The 8,511-nt window shown below is 53.4% G+C and overlaps 1 long non-coding RNA gene across 1 annotated transcript; it reads left to right on the forward strand.

Annotated features, from left to right (window-relative positions):
• The first annotated feature begins 1,342 nt into the window (after positions 1-1,342).
• LOC124230167 (uncharacterized) lies at positions 1,343-8,299 on the forward strand. The gene is made up of 3 exons (XR_006886094.1): positions 1,343-1,454; positions 2,905-3,104; positions 8,040-8,299. It is a non-coding gene; the product is annotated as an uncharacterized LOC124230167 (long non-coding RNA).
• The last annotated feature ends 212 nt before the right edge of the window (positions 8,300-8,511 follow it).

Raw genomic sequence — 8,511 nt, forward strand, 5'->3', positions numbered from 1 at the left:
TCCTGATGGGAGGGTTCCCCTGCAGCTCCAGGAGTACAGTCAGCAGTACCAGAAAACAAAGAGCTTCTTTCCCAGTCTTTCCATCAGAAGGCGTCAAATTTAGTTCCATCAATACCAGTAGGTAATGTTTATTGAGCACTTCCTCTGTGCTAAGCCCTTTCCATGTCCCCATCTGTACAACAGCCCTATGAAGTGGAGACTATTGTTATCTCCATGGTACAGGTAGGGAAACTGAGGCACAGGGAAGTTAAACGTTTGTCCAAGATGACATGCGAGTAAGTGGTGAAGCAGGACCCCAACCCCGGCAGTCACCTGCAGAGCCTGTGTCCCCCACTGAACAGGTCACAATGGCCAGAGGATGGGGCTGTGATTGGCCCACCCTGGATGGTGCCCATCTGCGGAGACAGGTGGGGTCAGTCACACAGAAAGCTCATGGCCTGAGAGTGGGGGAGAGGAGTCCCAGGGGCCATCAGAAAAGGGGACGGAAGCTGGGGGGTGAGCATGGCAGCAGCCTGCAGGATGGCTTCCGCCCTTTCCCATGGCCGCCGTGGGGTGGGAACTGGAGCAGTGTTTTCCCTCCCATGTGTCGGGTCTCCAGACCCTGCACCCAGCGGTGCCACTCGACGCTTCCCCTGGGCCCCAAAGTGTCGCCCTGGGCAGGCCCGTCAGGGAAGGTGCTTGCCGAGGGCGAGGCCCGGGGCAGGCAACCCCATCAGGATTCAGGCTGTGGGGCAGAAAGGGACAGGCCAACTTCCAAGGTGGCAGCCAGGCCGAGCCAGCAGGCCCGGGCCTGGGAGGGGCCTTGGGACCAGAACCGGAATTGGGCCAAAGCAGCAGCAAGCCCCACAGGGCCATCCCGCCGTGGGCTCAGCGAGGCGCCCGGCACCGGAGCTGCGGGGCTGCACCTGAAGGCGGGGGCTGAGCCAGAGGTCAGCGGGTGGACGCGGGCCGAGGGGGCTGGGAACGTGTCTGAGTGTGTGAGTGAGAGGTGGCGTGAGTGTGTGGCCAGTGTGAGGGCACACGTGTGCACACGTGCTGTGACCGCAGTCGGGACCAGGGTAGACGCAGGTTCTCATGTGGGGTCTGAGGGGGCCCGACTTTGGACACTGAGGATGGGGCGGGGCTGAGAGGCTGCAGACGGGCACCCAGTACTGGGCTCCTGCGGAGTGCGGCGGGGCTGGCACTGGGGCTGCGGAGCCAGTTCAGGGCCCTGCGAGGACAGGCAGCTCAGGACGACAGTGACAGCTGCTGCTCCCGCTGGCCGGGGTGGCCTTCAGTGCCTCTCGCCCCACATGCAACAGACCGCCCACACGTCGCAGTTCAGACGCAGGGCAGCACGTGACACAGCCAAGCTGGTTTGAGAGCAGGGCCGTCCTGACTCTTAGAGGACACAGGACATCGGCTCCGGGGCCGTCCATTGGGAAAGGATGTACCTGGAGCCAGGGCAGGACAAGGTCAGGACAAGGTAGGGGCACCTTGTGGAGGGTGGGGGGGTAGCAGCAGCATGGTCAGGGAGGGAGTAATGACAAGCAACGCTGACACCAGCAGTCAGTCGCCAAGCCCTCCTACGTTGTTCTTGCTTCTGCCCATTTCCCTTGCCCTCTCTGCCACCCTGTGGGTCCAGGCCCCATGGCGGGGCAGGGTAGGGGCCTGACTCCACGGAGCCGTGTGGCCTGGGTCTCACGTTCAAGAAAAGCCTCCCGTTCGGACTTCGGGCATCTCTTCCCATGAGGCAACACCTCCAGTCGCCGTAACTCAGGTTGGGCATTTCTGTATATTGGGACCTCTGCCATGAGCGGGTGACCTGGCTTCACCCAGGCTCTGAGAGATGCAGGCGGGCACTGCCCAGCCCCTGACCGTGGCAGTGGCCTCCTGGCCTGTCTCCCGGCACCCCTCCCCCTCCCCAATCCACTCCGCACCCAGACCCCCCCAGGGCTCTTTCCAAAGCAGAGCAGGTCACACTGTTCTCCTGCTTAAAACCGTCCAGCGATCGTCCCATTATAGAATAAAACAATTCTATTTTATTTCTAATTTTATAATATATCTCTATAAATAATTTATGGACTAAAAATCCAAGTGCAGCCTTTCCTGCGCACAGGGCCGGCCCAGCCTCCCTCTCCCGCCTGTGCCCTCCCATCCCTTCCCCCTCCTCCCCGCCCTCTGCTTCCACCCTCCTTCCCCTGCCTCAGCCCTATTCACCTTCAGGACAGCTGCCCTGGACGATGCCCCCCGGCCGGGCTTGGAGCCCCTGAACTTCCCCTCATCACAGGTGAAATGGGAAAAAAAAGGTGTGACCACCTAATTCACCGCCATGGCTCCCAGAGATGGAAAGATGCCCGAGGGCATGTCTGTGGGGTCCCCGTGACCCCAGGGCCTGGCACGCTGGAAGCTGTCTTGACGCAGATGTGGCCACAGAGGTGCAGCGTGGCCCGTGACTTGCTCAGAGCCACACAGAAGTGCAGAGCAGAGCGGAACAGAACAGTCGCCTGCCACGGGGTGCCTCATCCACACACCTTCCAACTCAGCGAGGAGGGTGGGGCTCAGAGGGGAGCCACTGTCGGTGGACTCCGGCACCCCCCGCCACCCAGCCGTCCGACCCCCAACAACTCCCCTCCTGCTTTGCTCCTCAGCTGAACACGACTGACTCCTCTTGATTGTTGTGCTCAGAGGAGCCTCCCTCATGACCTCCGCCCCCTTCTGTCTGGGAGAGGCTGGGGGCAGGGAGGGGGGCCGGGAGGAGGGGCCGGTTCCGAGGGCAGCCTGTGGGCAGAGTGCCGACTGCTGGATGGAAGGTCCCGGAGCAAGGAGAGGATGCAGATAGCGGGGAAGGAGGGAGCGAGGGAGAATCAGACGCGGGCAAGGACGGAGGGGAAAGTCGAGACGGGGACCTCTCTCCTCTTTCAGCCGTGGGCTTGGAGAAGATGACTTGGCTCCACCTTCCGGCTGGACAGAGCTGCCTTCCCAATCTGCTGCCTCCTCCTTTGAGCACCCACTATGTGCCGGGTGCTTCATATTTGCCGCCTCTTAACCCACACCACCACCCTCCACAGAAGAGAACAGTCTCCATTTTGCAAGTGAAAAAAACTAAAGTTCAGAGAGGTTAGGTAAGTCGCCCAAACCACACAGCTAATAAAAATGAAAATAGAAAACGGAAAATGAAAACATTTATTCACCCATCCAACAAATAATTTTGGAGTGCCTACTTGTGCCTGACATGGCTAAGCACTTCAGAAACATCAGCTCACTGAATCGTCATAGTAACTGCTAGAACCTTTCCCAAAGCGTTCAGCCTCCCGCTGGCTCTGCCTCCGACAGTAGATTCCCCACCCTGGGGCCCCTGCGGCCACTCTACAGGGAGAATTAACACTGGAAGATTCGAATTCAGTGAATTTGATATTCGAGTTTAAACAGGAATCAGGAGGTCGTTTATGAGGGGCGGTTCAGAGGGGGACCGGATCACTGCCCACTTTCTGTCCTCCTCCATCGGTCCAGCCAGTCCAGGAGAAGGGCCTGGGCAGCCAGCCTGGACCCCAGACCGTGTCCCGAAGGGCCCTCACCTGCCCTACCTTCGTTTCTGGTCTTGTTGCGCCTTCTCAGGGAAGTGGCAGAAGACGTGTCCGCATCCGGGGCTTTATGAGGTCAGACTGAGGGCTCCCCGGGGCCAGGGCAGGCTGCCCCACGCATGGTGGCACTCAAGCCAGGGTACCCTCACTATCCCTCCTTTGCAGATGAGGAAATGGGGCGCAAGTGTCTTGGCTGAGATTCCAGGACCCCCTTGCTCACCCCCACTCTTTGCCTGAGGGGGACAGAGCCAGGATTTAAACTCCAAGGAGCCTGAATCCAGCGCCCGAGGCCACATTCTTCACCTGCTTCTCCCACGTCCTCTGTGGGCATCTCCGGGCCTGCCTGTGGCTTCCACGCATTCACTAACCCTTCGTTGCTTTGTGCTCCCTCTCTCCTTCTCAGAGTGCCTCAAACTCCTTCACAACCTACAAAGCCCTTCGTGTCTGGCCCCTTCCAGCCTCACCAGTCTCGTCACTTGCCACTCTGCCTGCATGCTCCTCTCTCCCCACCTCCACTTGGACCCCAACCCTACATTCATTCCCTGCATTCTCTGCTCCAACCAGAGAGAGTGTGCCATTCCCCAAAGCCACATTTTTGGCTGGACGCTGTTTCTTTCCTGCCTGGCTAATTCCTATGCAACCCCAGGCCTCAGCCCAACAAGGCTGCCTCTTGGAAGCCTTCTCCACTCCCAATGAACCCCCAAGTGTAGCTGCTCACTTTGACTTACAACCCTTCCTTAAGTCCCTACTATGCCTCAGGCACAGTAGGGCTACAATCAATAAACCAGATCAGGCCTGCGCTCATGGAGCTTCCATCCCAGGGGACCCCACTCTGTGCTCTGGGCTGCCCTCGACACCCACTCCACTTCATGTTTACTGCCTCTTCATAATCTATCTTCCTCAAGGGAAGAAAATGTTTGCCAATCATGTATCAGCTGAGGGTTTAGTATCCTGAATATACAAAGAACACTTACAATTCAACAACAAAAAGATAACAACCTATATCTGTCAGAGTTTTCCAGAGAAACAGAACCAATAGCAGATATATATATATCTCCAAGTATATATGATTTATTGTAAGGAATTGGCTCATGTAGTTATGGAGGCTGACAAGTCGCAAGGTCTGCAGGGTGAACTGGCAAGCTGGAGAGCTCGTGGTGAAGTTCCAGTTCAAGTCTGAAGGCAGGAAAAAAGCCAGTGTCCCAGCTCAAAGGCAGTCAGGCTGAAGAATTCTCTCTAACGCAGGGAAGTCAGCCTTTCATTCTATTCAGGCCTTCAACTGATTGGGTGAAGCCCACCCACATTAAGGCGGATCATCTGCTTCACTCAGTCTGCCAATTTAAATGCTACTGTCATCCCAACACACTCTCGCAGAAGCACCCAGACTAATGTTTGACCACACATCTGGGCATCCCATGGCCCAGTCACGTTGACACATAAAATTAACCGTCACAAAATCCAATTTTAAAATAGGCAAATGACCTGAACAGGCATTTCTCCACAGAATATACACAAATGGCCAACAAGCACATGAAAAGATGCTCAACATCACTGCTCATTAAGGAGCTGAAAATCAAACCCACGATGAGATACCACTTCACACCCATTAGGATGCCTATAATCCAAAAAAGGAAAAGAAGAATTATTGGCAGGGATGTGGAGAAATTACTACTCTCATGTATTGCTGGTGAGAACAGAAAATGGTGCAGTCACTGTGGAAAATATTTTGGTGGTTCCTCAAAAAGTTAAACATAGGATTCCTATATGCCCCAGAAATTCACTCCTAGGTATACATACAAGAGAAATGAAGCCATATGTCCACTCAGAAACTTGTATACAAATGTTTATAACAGCATTATTCATAATAGCCAGAAGGTGAAAACAACCCAAATGTCCATCGGTGGATGGATGGATAATCAAAATGTGGTATATCCATACAATGGAATATTACTTGGCCATAAAAAAGAACAGGGGGCTGGCCCCGTGGCGTAGTGGTTAAGTTTGCAAGCTCCATTTTGGCAGCCTGGGGTTCATGGGTTTGGATCCCAGGCACAGACCTACACACTGCTCATTAAGTCATGCTGTGGTGGCGTCCCACATACAAAACAGAGGAAGATTGGCATGGATGTTAGCTCAGGGATCATCCTTCTCAAGTAAAAAAAGAAAAGAAAAAAAAGAATAGAATACAGATATATGCTATAACATGGATGGACCTCAAAAACATTATGCTAAGTGACACAAAAGGTCACATATTGTATGACTCCTCTTACATGAAATGTCCAGAATAGGTAAATCCAAAGAGAGAGAAAGCAGACTACAGGTTGCCAGGGGCTGAATGAAAAAGGGGAATGGGGAGAGATTACTTAATGGGTATGGGTGTTCTTCTGGGGTGATCAAAAGTTTTGAAACTAGAGAGAGGTGGTGATTGCACAAGATTGTGAATACATAGATGCCACCGAACTGTACACTCTGAAACGGTTCATTGTATATGATGTGAATTTCACCTCCCTCATCACCATTGGCATCACCTCCATCACCACCATCGCCATCACTTCCATTATCACCATCACCTCCATCATCACTATCACCTCCATCATCACCATCGCCATCACCTCCATTACCACCATCACCATCACCTCCATCATCACCATCACCATCACCTCCATCATCACCATCACCTCCATTATCACCATCACCTCCATCATCACTATCACCTCCATTATCAACATTGCCACCACCTCCATTACCACCATCACCATCACCTCCATCATCACCTCCATCATCACCATCACCTCCATTATCACCTCCATCATCACCATCACCTCCATTATCACCATCACCTCCATCATCACTATCACCTCCATCATCACCATTGCCACCACCTCCATTACCACCATCACCTCTGTCATCACCATCACCATCACCTCCATTATCACCATCACCTCCATCATCACCATCACCTCCATCATCACCATTGCCACCACCTCCATTACCACCATCACCTCTGTCATCACCATCACCATCACCTCCATTATCACTATCACCTCCATCATCACCATCACCTCCATCATCACCATCACCATCATCTCCATCATGACCATTGCCATCGTCATCACCATCACTGTCACCTATCTTCCCCATTTGGTCATTAGGTTTCCTGAGAGCTGGAATCATGGTTACCTCACTCACCATTGTAACCCCAGCACTCCACACAGTCGCTGGCACAAAGGAGGTGCTTAATACGTCTTTGTGGAGTAAATAAGCACATAAAACAAAGAAGAACATTCACGAGTGAAGAAAAAAGCAAGGCATCACCAGATGGAGGATGGTGATCCTTTCCATAAGTAAAGGCAGGGAGTGCAGCCTGAGGAGGAAGTGGGTTTATTTTGTGTGATTCTGCAGGCCCCAAATCAGGACCCACTAGGGGATTTACGAGGCAATGCTCTTGACTAAACCTAAGGAAGCCCTGTCTCCCCTTTGAGCTCCTGGGCAGTAAGACGGGCTGGCCTGTGTGGCAGTGAGCGTCCTGTCATGAGAGGCATACAAATGCAGATGAGAGGACTTGTTGAAAGAACTCACACATCAGCAGGAGAGGTCCCCTAGACAGCCAGTTCCTTCCAACTCTGAGAGGCTGTGATCTGGGCCGTCAGAAATCCATTTAACTTCCCGCTGGCTGCTCGCTACCCTGCCGCATCAATCGTCCACCCAATATTTATTGAGCACTGATATTGCGCGGATGGATCCAAAGAGGTATGGGGTCCTAAAGAGGCAGAGAAGTTTCCAGGTCGTTCCTTTTATTTTCTCCCTCCCGACATGACCCAGTGTTCAGAACGTCAGCTCAGCAAGGCTCTGATGTGCAGATGTCACCAGGTTCACCTAATGTCCCTGCTGCAGGTTTCTGCTGTCCCCTTGGTGTGCTCCCCGCCTCCTGGCCCCGCACTGACCCGTACTGGCAGCCTCGCCACCAGCTGCCGGGACCGACGCCGCTCTACCGGGCTGACCTGTCTGCCTACGTCCTGGCCCCTCTCTCCCCCAGGGCCAGGCCCTCTGTCCAGAAAGGAGGCTCCTGCAGCGCCAGGACGGCCAAGGTTGAGGAAAGTTATGGGGTACCCACGAATCAGCTATAGTGTGTCCTGTAAACTAGCCGTGGTGAATGTTCTATAAGGACATGGGGAAAGATCTGTGATGGGAATTTTAATTGTTTATAGGTGACACATTTTATATTATATCAAAGTTTGCCTACTCATCAGTATCGTTGCCTACTTACCATTAATTCTGCCCTCTTTCTTTCTATCACAATCCCGTTTGGGGGCAGGACAGCAATGCACCCTGTGAAAAAGACTCCCCTGACCTGGAGACACGGTTTTGGTCCATGAGATATAAACATACATCCCTGGGTAGGGCTTGCATGGAAGCTTCTGAAGAAGCAGATCCCTTAGACTTTCAGCCTTTGCCTTCCCCCTTCACCCTGTCTAGGATGCAGCCTTGGTGCCCAAAGATGGAGCTGCCTGCTTACGACCATGGGGATTAAAGACACAGCTGGCGATGGTGCCATCGGGAAGCTGGGAGGAGCCTGGTTCCTGACGGCTCCTTGAAGCCCTGGTATCAGCCTGGCAGCTGCCAACCTTGAGAGTCCTCGTGACAGGAGGAAAATAAGGCCATATTGGTTAAGCTGCTGTGGTTAGCGCATGAAGCAAACCGAATTGTAACCAATGCGATTCTAATTAAAGACAATGTACAAAATGCAGTGTCGTGGGTTGACTCGATATGTCCTCTTGGAACCTCAGAATGTGACCTTATTTGGAATGAAGGTCTTTGCAGATGTGTTAAGGTGAGGACCTCAAGATGAGGTCATCCTGGATCAGCGTGGGCCCTAAATCCAACGACACGGGTCATGAGAAAACACACAGGGAAGACGCCGTGTGAAGATGAGGCAGAGGCGGGAGTG

This window comes from Equus quagga, chromosome 19 (assembly GCF_021613505.1).
Source record: "Equus quagga isolate Etosha38 chromosome 19, UCLA_HA_Equagga_1.0, whole genome shotgun sequence".
Lineage (NCBI taxonomy): Eukaryota > Metazoa > Chordata > Mammalia > Perissodactyla > Equidae > Equus > Equus quagga.